This window comes from Lissotriton vulgaris, chromosome 4_1 (assembly GCF_964263255.1).
Source record: "Lissotriton vulgaris chromosome 4_1, aLisVul1.2, whole genome shotgun sequence".
In the NCBI taxonomy this organism is placed as follows: domain Eukaryota; kingdom Metazoa; phylum Chordata; class Amphibia; order Caudata; family Salamandridae; genus Lissotriton; species Lissotriton vulgaris.
Window position 1 is genome coordinate 193621185 of NC_141691.1, and position 16094 is coordinate 193637278.

A 16094-nucleotide genomic window follows, 5' to 3' on the forward strand; every position below is an offset into this window, starting at 1 on the left:
AATTTGCCATTTTGTGTTTCGTTTTAATTACATTACAAGATGGAGAAAAAACAATGTGAGAAATGGGTATAAGGGGGTACGGGAGACGTATTCTGACCCCCTATGTTTTCTGGGGGTGGCTGAGGATGCTCATATATGTTGATACTTGTCTTCCAGCGGCTGCGCGTGAGCGTTTTTTTTTTTTTTGCTGCGTGACGTCTGTTAACGTTCGAGTCGAAGGAAATCAGGAAGTGTTGACCGCCATCTTGACACTGCGAGTAAATATATTGTTAAAAATAAAATAATTGTTATAAATTAATCCGTATTGATAAACATTGTCTGCGCCATCTTGCTTTTTTTCCAATGCCACACTTTTGTCGTGCACGGTAGCCATTTTAGATGCCTTGACCAGACCCACTCTCTGCACGACGCCAATCGTGACGTCTGTTAACATTCGATTCGAAGGAAATCAGGAAGTTTTGACCGCCATTTTGACACTGCGAGTAAATATATTGTTAAAAATACTTGTTATAAATTAATTCGTATTGATAAACATTGTCTGCGCCATCTTGCTTTTTTTCCAATGCCACACTTTTGTCGTGCACGGCAGCCATTTTAGATGCCTTGACCAGACCCACTCTCTGAACGCCGCTGATCCTCAGCATGGCTCCCCACCCTCTCAAGCATCTCCCCCACGCACTGGTCACCCCGCTCTCTGTCTTATGCATGGGCCATAAACCTCCCCCCATCTGCGCTGCTCTTCCCTGAAAATCACACCCTGTGCCCGCCTGACACCACCCTTTCACCCTATTCACTACCGCACCCTCTGACACTCCTCTTCCTCTGTGTCCGATTGTCCAGGCCGGTCCCAGGCTATCACCTAGCCCTGCGGATGTAGTTTATGGCCCCAACTGTAAAGAATCACCCCTCTTCAAAGGAGTTACAGTAGATCAAGGCCCCGATCCCATGAGATCCATCCCACAACACGCGTTCCTACTATCTGATAACGATCCTGTATTGTGATTGGGGAGGGGATTCTCGCTGTAAGGGTGTGTGGGACCGAGCCTGAAGAGTAACTATATGGGTTATTGATTGGTTGCCCAAGTATTTGTATGGGAGACTGAGTATGTGTGTGGGTGGCTGGGAGGTGTATGACTGTGCATAGATGTATGAGCAGTTGATTCACTAGATGTATGGGTTCAAACGTGCATGTGGAAACAGCTGTATGGGCAGTTGACTGTGTGCATGAGTGTATTGGTGAGTGAATGGATATCTCAGTGCTACATGTCAAAGTAAGTACATATGTAAAACACAGTACATGTGAGAGTTGACATATATAAATAATTGAGCATAAGAGCCAGTGAATGTGAGAGTGGCTTTATGAATCATTTTGAACTTGTATCAGAGATTGTATAAGAGAATAAATATGTGTTAGAATATGTTTGAATTAGTAAGGTGTGTATAACTGTATAGTTGAGGAAATGGAGGAGTGATTGATTCTTTACATGACTGACTAGATGTGTGAGTAACTCCATGGATGAGTGACAATCTGTGAGTGTCTGTTTACACTGATTGTATCTAAGGTTATATCAGAGTCTGAAGAGGTTCATCGTATTATCACATGAATGGTATTATCAGTGATGTGATCAGTAATGTCAAATGAGATGTCATCAGTGATGTCATCAGTGATGTCATCAGTGATGTCACTGACCATGTCATGAATGATGTAATATGTGACATCATCAGCAGTGGATTGCGGGTGCGCGATATATAGTTATTGCAAGTAACTATATATGCGAATTTCTATGGTTTTGTGCGAGTAAATTAAGGTTTTGTAAATGCTAATTCCTAACTATATATGGTCTATAACCTATGGTTTTTTCAGTGAATATATATATATATATATATATATATATAATATATATATATATATATATATATATATATATCAGTCAAAACGTATTCCCCTATGACCTCTGCCTTCTTAATGGTGGCGGGCTACCGGCAAGGTCGCGACCCTCCAAAATCCACCACCTACTCTCTAATGCATGAAGAGATTGCACCGAGCCCCAATTCATTCCTCAGCGTATTTTTATTTCATACAGGAGGTGGCAAACAGCTCCCGACGCGTTTTGAAACCCGTAAGTTTCTTGGTCACGGGTCAGTGTTGTGTTTACCATGGTCACATGATATAGGCAAACCAAATATAGCAAATACAAAAAAAAGGACTACATTGCTTCTACAAGTGATTTAGACAGCATGACCGCCATTTCTAAGTGGGTTTAGAAAGGTAAGCAAACAATACAATTCAATGTGTTTCGTTTTGTGTCCAACATAAATTTTGCATGTTCATAATAAAAGTGGAAAAATAATATTGCTTCACAATGTTATAATGGGACTTAAATTCAAACTCCAATTATAAACATTAAATTGCAATTTGCAGCACACAAGACTCTACCCAAGTGCGCAAAGCGACACAGGCTATGATTGAACAATTCTGCCCAAGTGGGCAAATAATATTCCACCAATCTTTTTTCCAATTCCTTTCGTATTTCACCCTTGAAGGTGGTTTCTATCAGCACATCTCTCAAAATAAAGCAAAAGGAAGATAAACAAGGTATATATATCAGTATAAAATTATTTAAAAACCATGTCATAAACATCTAATTCTCGAGAGGCAACACGATCATACATCATAGTAATACAAAAATTACATTTCTCAGGTCAGGCAATTAACTGTCATCTCGTCCGAGATGAACTGCTAGCTCCTCATCTTTGTTCATGCCCCCTGGTTGTGGAGTTTCATATTTAATAATAAAACGTGATTCCAACCTAAGTAGTTCTTGAATTCTGTTCCCTCCTCGTTTCGAGGCCAGGATTCTTTCCAGGGCACAAAATTTCAAGAGACTAGTGTCTTTATTGTGACATTCCTTAAAATGTCTTGCGACAGGGTACTGTTTGTCTTCATTAGTTATTGCTCGCATGTGTTCCAAAATGTGTAGCTTTACTTGGTTGATGGTACTTCCAATATAAACAAGTTCACAAGGGCAAATCAGCGCATAGACACAGAAATCAGTTTTGCAACTTAAATGTTTTGTGATGTTAAAAGGTTTACATGATTTGGATAGTATTATCTGTTTGCGGTTAGTACTGTGTCTGCAGGCTTTACATGAAGCATATCTGTAAAAGCCCTAAATACTTGTTCTAGCTTCATTTTCATTTATCAGTGTGCTATTCCTATCCCTACCCTTCCTAGCTCAGGCGGGGGTCTGTGGCTCTCCTTAGCGCCGGGACGCCTCTTCACTGGGGCAGCTGTTTGCGCTTTACCAAAACCATAGAATAGAATAGAATATTGCACAGTACATTCTTCAGAGCTGGACACCTTCTAAAAGTAACGCTAGGATAATCTTCAATATGTCTTTCAAATGCCTCATCAATTTTTAAAACATTCCAAAATGTATTAAGAGATTTTCTAACATTCTGTGCGTGATTACTGAAGGTAGTGATGAACCGTAACGACTCAAGGTCACTTTTAGTTTCTTCCTTTTCGGCCAACAGATCCTTCCTTTTGATAAGTTTTACCTTATTACATGCTGTATCGATAATTATTTGATGATAACCTCTTTCCTTAAATCTTTTTCTCATCGTATTCATTTCTTTTGTAAAGGATATTTCTGAGCTGCAGTTGCGTCTAGCTCTTAATAGCTCACCATAATGGATGCTGTTTATGAGACTCACCGGGTGACAACTAGACGCATGTAGAATGCTGTTCCTCGCTGTTTTTTTGCAGAATAGTTTACTTTTCAACTGGTTCTCACTAGTCTCTACAACTGTGTCTAGAAATTCAATAGAGTTTTTATCAATTGTACATGTGAATTTCAGATTCAGATTGTTGATATTTAATAAATCAACAAATTCTTCTGCTCCCTTTTGATCTCCTTTCCAAATACAGAATATATTGTCGATATACCTAGCCCAGAGGACGACATGGTTGGTAAAGGCACTGAAGTTATTGGCCACCTGCTCCTCCCACCAGCCAAGGAAGGACGATGCCATGTGGTGATTAGATTTCCTTTATTGTCGGTTTTTCGGTTTTTCAACGCGTTTCGCCTGAACCAGCGGGCTTGTTCACAAACAAGCCTGCTGGTTCAGGCGGATGTTCAGATATTTTACCGGGCTATGCCCAAGTAACCGGTGACGACGATGCGCCCTCTGATTTAGTGGCGGTGGCTGTTTCTCAAGCACAGGAGGAAGATATATATATATATGAAAAATTCACAAAAAAAACATAGGTTTCAGGGGTGTTATAGTTAGCTGGACATTTCACTCATACAAAACCATAGAAATTCCTCCGTTATAGTTAGTTCTGCTAACTATACCTTGCGCGCCCGCAATGCACTGCAGATGACGTCACATATTCCATCATTCATGACCTGGTCAGGGACATCACTGATGACATCTCAAATGACATCACTGATGCCATCATCCAGTGAATGTGGCTTAGTTTGAAATTTAAATATGTATTATATATATACCAATCTGTATTGAAGATTTAGTGGATATATAATGGTCTTGATGGAGGATTTAGTAGCTGTCTGTGTGTCTGTTAAGTGAGTAATTAAAAGTGTCTCACTTAATACATGGATTAGTAACTACACTATGTGAATGTGTGCATCACTGTCTCTTTTGTTGTATAACATGCTGCATCAGTTGGTCACTAACTAAATGAGTGTGTATATTAGTTATTGATTAGTTGGGTGAGTATTTGTATGGGACACTGAGTTTGTGTGTGGTTGGATGTGGTGTGTGTAACTCTATGCATAGATGTGTGAATGGTAGATTGACTAGGTGTATAGGTTTAGGAGTGCATGTGGAAACAGTTGTTTGGGTGACTGCGTGTATTTATTTGTGTGTTGGTGAGCGAATATATGTTTTAGTTGTACATCTTCAACAAAGTAAAAAAATAAAAATCATTGTATGTGAGAGTTGGTGCATATAGATAAGTATATGTAAGAGTCAGTGATTGTGAGAGTAACTATATGAATGAGCCTATAATTGTAATAGTGATTTTTTAACATATTAACTATGAGTTACTATGCATTTGAATAAATGAGGTGTTGTGTGTATAATTGTGTAAGTGAGTGAATGTAAGTGTAATTCATTTTTTTCATGAGTGAGTTGGAGGACTCCATAACTGACTAAAATGACTGCTGGTGTGTCAATGTCTATATATTAGTATAAGTGAATTTGATAGTGTTCTATTAATTAGTGACTGCATGTATAAATGATCCTGTTGTTGAATGGGTAGTTGTGTGTGTAGACTTAGGAATCAGTCAGCGGGTATGTAGTAACTGGTAATGGTGTGTCAATGGTTTCAAATATGGTACTCTGTATTTTACAGTGAGTGATGAAAGGCTATTCTGGTGTATAGTGAGGTGTATTAGATTGTCACATGGATAATGTCATCAGTAATGTCACTGACCATGTAATGAATGATGTAATGTACAGTGCATTGTTAGTGGAACTAACTGTACCGGAGGAATTTCTATGGTGTTGTACGAGTGAAATGTGCACCTAACTATAACATTTTTTTCTGTGAATTTCTAAGGTTTTTGAAATGCTGATTTCTAACTATAACGTCTCTGAAACCTATGGTTTATTCAGTGAATTTCAAAGCTTTTTCAAATGCTGATTTCTAACTATACCGTCTCTCACACATATGTTTTTTTCAGTGAATTTCAAAGGTTTTTTAAATGCAAATTGTTAAGTGTAATAGTAGTTAAAACTATTTTTTTGTACTGATTTTCTACAGTTTTTACCTGTTTATTTATAAATATTTTATTCATTAAATAACATTAAATATTTTTCCCAAAATTGCCAAAAACATTTTAAAAAAAATCTAACTGAAAATATGGTTTAATTTTTTTGTTTTATTTGTTTCTTTTCACATATTTATATTGTTTTCTTTAAGAAAAAAAAACTCTTTTTTTTTTTGAGTCGCGCACCCAAAGCGTACCCATCACGGTGGGTGCGCGGATTCTAGCCACCATTTTAGAAAAGTCGAGAAGGATCCGCTACGGTGTGCAACGGCTGTGTGTTTTTCAGTTGCATCATATACATTTAATATTACGTGATGTGCGCAATTGGTATGCGGCCAGTCTGCGACTCCTGTTCCCTAGCACATGCGCATTACTGTACGCAACGCTTGACTCCAGTAGTATGGAGAGCACGGGAGCCACGTCTGGGAGACTTATTTGTTATGAAGTTTCACAATTTCCTCATTTGCTACAGTCTCCTCAGTAGAAAATACTTTCAGTTTTTTTTACTTTGGTTCCATCAAGTAGGCATTCAGATGTGTCACTCATTTGCCATACATTCTAAATGTAAGCACTCTAGTTGCTCATTAGATCACTGTAGTAAAGCTACTGCTCACCAGGGAAGCATGCTGCTGGTATTCAAAGTGCATGTTTCAGTCTGCATGTCAGCATTTTTTTTATGAAATAGAGGATTTGAGAAGTCACTCAAAATGTGCCCAAATTTTTCTTTCTTCAGCAATCATCATAATTTCTATGGCAAAATGAACCCCTTCACTTTGTTCCTTTGGGAAATAATTTTTTAGGTGTTACCACTTTATTCCAACTAGGATGGCTTCAGGTGTGCCATACCTTTGTCATAAGTAAGACTGTTAGCGCTCTAGTTGTTCTTTAGAACACTCTGGCACATTCTGCCATTAGGCTATACTTGGGCTACACCTGGATGATATTTGTGCTACATTTGGGTTCTTTTGTCTCTGGTGGCCATCTTGAGAGACTTATTTGTTATGAAGTTTCCTAATTTCCTCATTTACTGAAGTCTCCTCAGCAGAAACTACTTTCAGTTTTTTGCTTTGGTTCCATCAAGACGGCATTCAGATGTGGAACACATTTGCCATAAATTCTGAATGTTAGCACTCTAGTTGCTCATTACATTACAGTAGTAAAGGTACTGCTCACCAGGGAAGTCTACTGCTGGTATTCAAAGTGCGTGTTTAAGTCTCCATGTCAGAATTTTTTTATGAAATAGAAACGGCTTTGAAAAGTCAAAACGTGCCCAAATTTTTCTTTCTGCAGCGTTAATCATAATTTCTCTGGCAAAATGAAGCCCCTCATTTTGTTTCTTTGCAAATTAAATGTTTTAAGTCTTACCTCTTTATTCCAACAAAGATGGCTTCAGGTGTTCCATACTTTTGTCATAAGTAAGACTGTTAGTGCTCTAGTTGTTCTTTAGAGCACTCTGGGACATTCTGTCATTGGGCTTTACTTGGGCTACATCTGGGTGATATTTGTGCTACATTTGGGCTCTTTTGACTCTGTTGGCCATCTTGGGAGACTTATTTGTTATAAAGTTTCCTAATTTCCTCATTTACTACAGTCTATAACTGTAATGTGTGAAACCTATGTTTTTTGCAGTGAATTTGCAAGATTTTTTAAATACTAATTCCTAACTATAACGTGGCTGAAACCTATGTTTTTTCAGTGAATTTCAAAGGTTTTGTAAATGATAATTTTTAAATGTATAAATAATTATATTTCTTTCTTTTTATACTAATTTCTTTCATTTTTATTAAAGATAGGTATATTTATTTCATTTTTTTTAAATTATATTTCATATTCTTAATATAAAATAGTAACAAAACTAAATCCCCAATTTTTTTTCATACATTCTTTTTCCAATTTTTTACCATTAAAATCTGTAAAATTCCTTTTTCATATTTTTTTGGGTAATTGCACCATATGCGTACAGTGATCGCACCCCACTTTGTATGGTAAATGGTCTTCTGCGCGTAGCTGTGCACTCGTTATGGATACTCTTTGACCTTGAGCGTTGCATCATTGCTTCTGCGTGACGTCATGTACGGGGCAAAAGTTTCTAAAACATATATTTATGGATTTAATTCACATATTAAGGGAATACATTATCTAGGACAATCATGAAAATAGTTTTTTTAAACTTTTAATAAATGATTATTACTTTTAAAAGCAATTACGCAAATCGCAGAGGTACGTCGTACGTACTCGCATCTTCAGAGCACAGTAAGAGCACTGTAAGCGTATGCAAAGTCATGTGACCATAAAAGGCGAGTTCATAATACTTCCTATTCCAACTGTAGAAAGACCCCTCTCATTTTAGAAACACATCTATTCTGTGGAGCTGTATTCTTTCAGAACCAAACTCTACAATGGCTGGTCTTTTTAAGACTTCATCAGTACATTCCTCTGAGGAAGATTTTGTTACTGAGGCACCTCAGAAAAAGAGAAAAGAAGCTTTCATTGGGATGTTGTTTTCATTTCCGGAGGGACAGAAAAGGTGAATGTGCCGAAAGTAGATCTGTAAGGTTACACTTTCCAGGGGTGACCCCACTAAAAAGTACTCTTTCGGGACAGCCTCAATGGTTCGCCATGTCAAAAATTTGCATCCAAATAGTTATGCAAGGATGGCAACCCAAAGATCCTAGGAGAACCCTCAACCCTCAACCTGCAGTTCCTTCTTCCTCAACTGCACCACCACCTCCTCCGAGCAGTCTGCATCCTGTTATTGTGCCTCAGTTTGCGGATCTTACAATTCATTTTAAATTTTGCAGAGAACTCCTTTGTTACAGTGAGCAGTCTATTGACCTCATTGTGAAGAGCAAAGAAGAGCACCGTTGCCCAAAACATTAATATTTTTTTTCTTTTTTGTTCCTATTTCACAGTTTTTATGTTTCCAGTTTAATTTTTTTGGTTTAAAAAAAAAAACTATAAACTTGGTGAAAAAATACAAAAAAAACTAAAAATGAAAAAAAAACTGTTCTTTTCAGAACTACCTCCACTGGCTTAAGAAAGAACTATAGGCCATATGCATCAAGCCAAATTTACTTCGCAAACATGGAAATTCGCAGAATTTCGGCGCTTGCGAATGCAATTTGGCCTAATAGTATGTATCAAGGAAATCTGCTTGCAAAATAGGGAATCACAAAATTTGCGATTCCTTATTTTACGATTGCATTTAAGGAATCGCAAATTCTGCGATTCCTTAATTGCAAGGTAAGAAGCCAAAAAAAACCGCAAATTGGCCTTAAGAAATCTCAAATTACCACCCACTTGTAGCCCTTAGGGCATGTATGTGCAACACATGTGCACCCATGCATATTTCAGGCGTGCAACAGGGTGCACCCTTGAAAATATTCTCAATTTGCGATTAGCAAATTGCAAATCGCAAATTTTCCACTCATTCCTATGGGCCTCCTAGCCCATAGAAATGAATGGCAAAGTATTCCTTAACTGCGAATTCGCACCTTGCGAATTCGCAACTAAGGAGTATCAAGAAATCGCTATAAAATTACGATTTTCTTGATACATAGCAATTAGCGATTCTGAAATAGCGATTTCTTAAAAATCGCTATTACAGAATCGCTAATTGCTACCTTCATACATATGGCCCTATATTTCTAGATTAATGTGTAAAATTTAGTCAGAATGAATGTGTAGTGCATAAATGAATGAATGAATTAATAGTGTATAGTGAATATGAAAGTGCAAAACTATAAGGGACTGCTACAGCATAACTGTATAAGGTATTTACGTATAGTATACTGTAGTACCTCCGAAGCACTTCAATGTAACATATCCATATAAATAAGTTACAAGTCTATGATTCAATTTGCACTGCTAGTGAAACTGCCTAGGTGAATTTGTATGTGTTAGGAGCGGATTACAACCCCCTTGTGCCTCTTTTACACATCTTATCAGTCACTTTTGTGATGCAGCGGTGGTGCAAAAGATGTGCCATGGTGTCTGATATTTACAATGTGATGCATATGGAAGGTGCATCACATTCTAAAGCCCTGTGCCAGAAATAGGCTTTCCTGCGCAGAGAGGGGGCGGTGGGGGGTGAAATTGGAGGTGTTCTGAATTTGGAACGCCTCCTAAAAGTGACTGAGTGAAATGTATAAGATTTAATTCAGTCACTTTTAGGCCTATGCTACATCAAAACCCTGCACCTGCCTGAAACAGGCGTAAGGATTGACACAGCTTTGTGAGCATAGAACCCCAAGAATATTGCTATGGCTGCATTGAGCTTGGAATGCAAGTCAAGCAATGCACCACCTTCGCAACACAAATACATCACATATCTGTGCCATTTTTGCTCTATAATACACCACATTGTAAATACGGTGCATCCATTGTGGTGATATAACAGTGCACAATAACTGGCATATCTCTGGGGATGTACCACTTATTGTACATCTGCGGATTCCTGTTTGAATGTAGTGAATTGATTACTACACACTGATCAATGAATCACTACAACACTATAACAGGAATGACAGAGTGCTTGGTGGAAGTGTAAAGATAAAGACTGAGGAATTCAAAATATGAAAGGTAAATTTGCAGGTGCATAGAACAGTACATGCATAGTAAATAGAAGTTTGAAGCAGTCCATAAACTAAGGACTACTTTGCTCCATAATTACTTGGGTCCTGACTGCATGATTACAGTTCTGCAAAGAGAGTGCATGACTGAATTTATAGGACTTCACTTTTACCACAGTACATATATAAGGAAATACTGCTGAATGGCTCACTAAAATATTGAAACAGTGGCGTGAGAGTGATTGTGAATGTCTAATGATACAGACTGGGAAATTGAATGTATAAAAAACAGATGTGCAGCTACATAGAAGACTGAATGCATTGTCTATACAGGTTTAAAGCAGTACATGGCCTAAGGTCTACTTTGCACCATGATTACTTGAGTACTGACTGGATAATTACAGTTCTGCAAGGAGAGTGTATGTCTGAATTTAAAAGAGCTTCATTTTTAGCACAGTGCACACATATGGGCATTCTGCTAAATAGCTCACTACAATACCATAGAAATGAATGGGAAAGTATTCCTTAAATGCAAATTCGCACTTTGCGAATTCGCAACTAAGGAATATCAAGAAATCGCTATAAAATTGCGATTTTCTTGATACATAGCAATTAGCGATTCTGAAATTGCGATTTCTTAAAAATTGCTATTACAGAATCGCTAATTGCTACCTCATACATATGGCCCTATATTTCTAGATTAATGTGTAACATTTTGTCAGAATGAATGTGTAGAGCATAAATGAATTAATGAATTAGTAGTGTATAGTGAATGTGAAAGCGCAACACTATAAGGGACTGCTACAGCATAACTGTATAAGGTATTTACCTATAGTATACTGTAGTACCTCCGAAGCACTTCAATGTAACATATCCATATAAATAGGTTACAAGTCTATGCTTCAATTTGCACTGCCAGTGAAACTGCCTGGGTGAATTTGTATGTGTTATGAGCGGATTACAACCCCCTTGTGCCTTTTTTACACATCTTATTCATCACTTTTGTGATGCAGCGGTGGTGCAAAAGATGTGCCATGGTGTCTGATATTTACAATGTGATGCATATGGAGCCATAAAAATAACAAATATTAAACCTTTTTTTTTCTTCTAATGATAACAATATTTTTGTATACGTCTTCTATTTAGATGCTTTTAATCATGAAAATGCAAAGAGCACATTTTACCGAGTAACACTTTTTTAAACTCTCGAACGCATGTAGATAATAATACCTTATACGTGTCACTATCAAAATCAAACCTCTACAGCTTCATAGTTCGTAACTTTTCCGAACACATGCAGAAGAAAAACAGTTAAAACGTGAGCACTTCTAAACTGCAAAAGGTGCCATCTAAATAGGCGGAGCCACATTCTCCTTCCATAGACTACTAAACAACAAAAAACTATATAAACCACACCTACTGTGCAATTAGTTTTGTTTTCGCGAGTTATTTCTGAATCGCCAATCTCTGTTGCAGGTTCCGTTCTCTAGCATCAAATTCTCTTTTTGCGTCACCAAACATATTCCGGAGTTGTAAGTTGTTTCAATATGGCATAGGCATAGTACTTAGTTATGAATTGTGGCTATTTATCAATATTTAAACATTTATATGTAGAATAAAATGTTATTGCATGTTTTTCGCTTTTTCTCTGTAACGTCAGCAGCTTGTTCTTAGAAACAGATAGATTATAACAAATATTGCTCCTTTTCTGGCTCCTTTCACCTTATATATATCTTGACTTTTTATATTATAATATTGATACTATACTTCTCTCGAGAGGTGTTGCTAACCCGTTGACGCAAACACTAAACATTTACGGTCAACGTCACAATGTTACACTTGTTATTGTGTTTTCCCATAGAGATCACATACTGTTATTATTATTATTATTACATTTCTTATATAGCACCAGAATCGACCCCCAAAGGGGTATCTCCGCGCTTGCCTTGGGAACCCGTCCTGGTTTTTCCCTGTGAGATAGCCCCTACAGGGCATCCCCAAGGTGAAAGCCAGGCATCCCGCCACGGGGGGGGGCCGTTGTGGAGATTAAGCAAGCTTAATGCCCAGAGTTGCAGAGTGTGAACCCATGATTAGGTCAGGCACCGAAGCGAGAATTATCGAGTCCGTGGACATTTGAGCTCATCACCCTGCCGCGCCGGGAATCGAACCCTGGTCCCGGGTCTGACCTCTGCTTCAGGGTCTGCCTGCTCTAACCAGTGAGCCACACTTCTCCTCTAATATAATATGTATGTTATAACATTAACAGTCTTGGTGATCTTAGCGGAATTCACAATCCGTCGTCACAAACAGTAACGATAAGTAAGCAAAGTTACCGGCTTGCAGCTTTCTGTCTATTTTCCCTTTGTGATCATATGCTGTGAAAATATATACATATTATTATTCTCACCGTCATGGTCTCAGAGGAGTTTTTGACCCGTTGCCACGAAGATAAAAAATTTTCACCTCGCCTGGGAAAAGAAGTTCAGTAAATAATTACCAATCGACAGTATTTCATTATGGATGTTCTGTTAAATACATAACTTTATTTTCCTTTTCTTTTTACTGTAACAATGGTATCAATTGTTATATTATAATAGATTGTCCTATTGCTACAGAAGAGGAATGGCTGGTGGAGAAGTGTGGCTCAATGGTTAGAGCGGCAGACCCTGATGCAGAGGTCTGGCCCGGGACCAGGGTTCAATTTCCGCCTTGGCGGGTCTTGGGCTCAATTTCTTCGGACATGATAATTCTCGCCACGGTGCCTATTCCAATCATGGGTCCCACTCTGCAACTCTGGGCAATAGCTTGCTTAATCTCCACAACGGCCACAACTGCGCTGGGATGCCTGGCTTCATCTTGGGGTACCCAGGAGTGGACATTTCAGAGTGAAAAGCCAGTAAGGGTTCCACAGCGGTATGCGTTACAGCGCCAGGACACCCCAGTTGGGGTATTAGTGCGCTTTGCAAGTACAAATTACAAAGGGAGATTTTTCAGCGCCATCTGTAATATAATTATCAAATATTTATAAGTACTTGATCAGATATTTTTATATATATTAAAATATAGCTATCATGCATACTTTGTTACTTTAAATATTTAATAAACCCTTCATTTCTGAACATTGTTTTCTAATTTCTATTCCTATTTGCGATTCTTATTCACCTACTCCCTAAAGAATATATAGGAACTGTACTATATATTATAAGAGTAACATTCTATATATTCTTTGGTGAGTATGTGATTTATTAGCGGAACAGTCTGCAACTTGTAAACACTATGACAGCACGTTTCTAAATTGTACAGAATACAAATTTGAAAAATAATAATGCATGCATTTCTATGTAATATGAGATAATTTATATTTTTCTGTTTTACTTGTTCTCTTGATTTGAGATGTAGTGCGGGAGTGCTTGTTGTAGCACTTCATTCTACTTTATCTAAAAGTAACTGATGCCCTCTTACATTAACAAGAATGTGGGGCAACACTTTTACAAACTGTAGCACAAAAAAGAAGTATATAGCCACGCTTAACTGATATTTTATGTAATTCCATTTTTAATTGTCACCCCTGTCATATATATACAGCAACAGTTTCTCAATAAAGTTTAGTTGTATTTGCTTAATAAAAACTGTTTCAAACCTAGACTGAATTTTTTGCTGCGCAACCACACCTCCCCATCAGGAAAGTAAATACCACATTATAAGTAAATAGTGCTACTAAGAAGTATGTCACCAACAAACTTGATAAAAGAAAACAGCACAAGACACTGTTATTTTTCCGCCGTGATTTATACACCACAAGGCAATTATATAAATATCCCTTGAAACATAGAAAAAACATTGTTTCCCTCATAATTCCTCTCTACCACCTTATGGGCACTGTACAGAGTTAATAGTGTTCCTAACCTGCCTTACACTACTTTCTTTCCCCATACTCCTTTGGACAATGCATTACAATATCTTTGACAACAGTGAACCGTTCCCACCCAATAAGGAGCAAACTTGTGCTCGGAACACTTTAGCCAATAAAATGCCCATGTTGTTCCACAGACGAGCAGAGAATGACTGCTAAACCTTCTACGTTTAATACTTTACAGCCAATGAACATTAAACTTTGTAAAGTCCGGCTTGGAGCACGTTACCCTAATACTCCCCGTACAGGAAGGAATCCCTAACAAAACTTTTCCACAGACTTCTTCTACGACTAATGGTTCCTATGAAAAAAATAAATATAAATCTCCTGCACAGTTACTATTTCAATTAGCAACATATTGTGATGAACTTCTAACCTCTGTACTCACGCAACTGATCCATGAACTGTTACTTTGGTACAGGCAGAAAGGTAGTGGCTGTACAAATAAAACGTTATATTTACCCTGGATCCTCTACAAGACAGAAACGAAACCAAAATACCACATTTACAACCCCTTTGCATAGTTTTTTTTAATAAAACGAGGCCCCTGGGAGGGGCTCGAGTGGAGGAGGCGGTCCCCAGAACTCCGGGGGTCCATGAGCCCCCCCATACATATATTCAACGATAGGGGTAGCGATCCCCACGCAGGGGAGACCCTCTAGGCCCCCAATTATGAAAAACAAAATTGCCCCAGGGATTTGGCCCCCCAGAGGCTAATTAACAATAAAGCGGGCTTCGCGTTTTTTTTCTTTTTCGCCCAAAACCAGTACCTTGCGTTTTTTATAAAAATATATATATATCCTGCGTGACGTCATATACGGCGCCCCGTACACGTACGGCGTGAAAGATTCTAATTGTTCAAAAACATATATTTATGTATTTAATGTACATATTAAGGGAAGACATTATCTGGGATAATCATGAAAATAGTTTTTTTAAATCAATTACGAAATATCGCCCATACGTCGTAAGAGTAAAGATAGTTTAAAGACTTATACATTTTATAAAACAATATAGTACTGTATGATAAAGAAGAAAAGTCAACACAATTATTGACCCCTCTTCCAACATTTAAAAGCCCCTGGGGAAGGTGGTAAATGAATCGAGACTAAATACGTTAGTACAGCCTACTGTGCTTACGCTACCAGGAAAACCCAACAACACTACAAGCCCAGATTTCCATTATAGTGATTTCTTAGTTGCGGGTCTAGTTGTCAGATCAACACACACTCTCCCATGGCTGGTATACACCAACACCACACCCATCCAGCACATCCATCACTACACACGTAACCCTATGTAAAAAAAAACGGGGCGCACGTGTTCTACACCATTTTAGAGTTGTTCCCAAATTATCGAACAAGGGGCCCACTACTACATGCATGGACTCTTTGGTCACTGAGTTAGTAGTGCCCTAAGCACTGAGCGGGTAAAGAACCTGCGATGATAATGATGGGACGACGAGTATGTCGTTAGCCATATACATTTACCACCCATGATAAAGGCATAAGCATGATAATGGCTCTCTGGTGATGGACACACGTTGTAATGGCTGTGGCTTACGTGCTTCAAATTAGTTTTTAGGTATACTTGTGACCAAGTCTGATAACATTGGAGGCCAAGGATAAACACAGGAAATCTCATAGATCACAGACAAGATAGGCGGAGGGTAAAATGAAAGTAACAGGTATAAAAAAATAACAGGGAAAACTACTAAAATGGCAGAAGACGGAGTATGTAATCAACGTTTGGCGCCTCGGCAATGTGATTATTAATATATTACAAAAGTATAGCAGCGGATGACACACACAG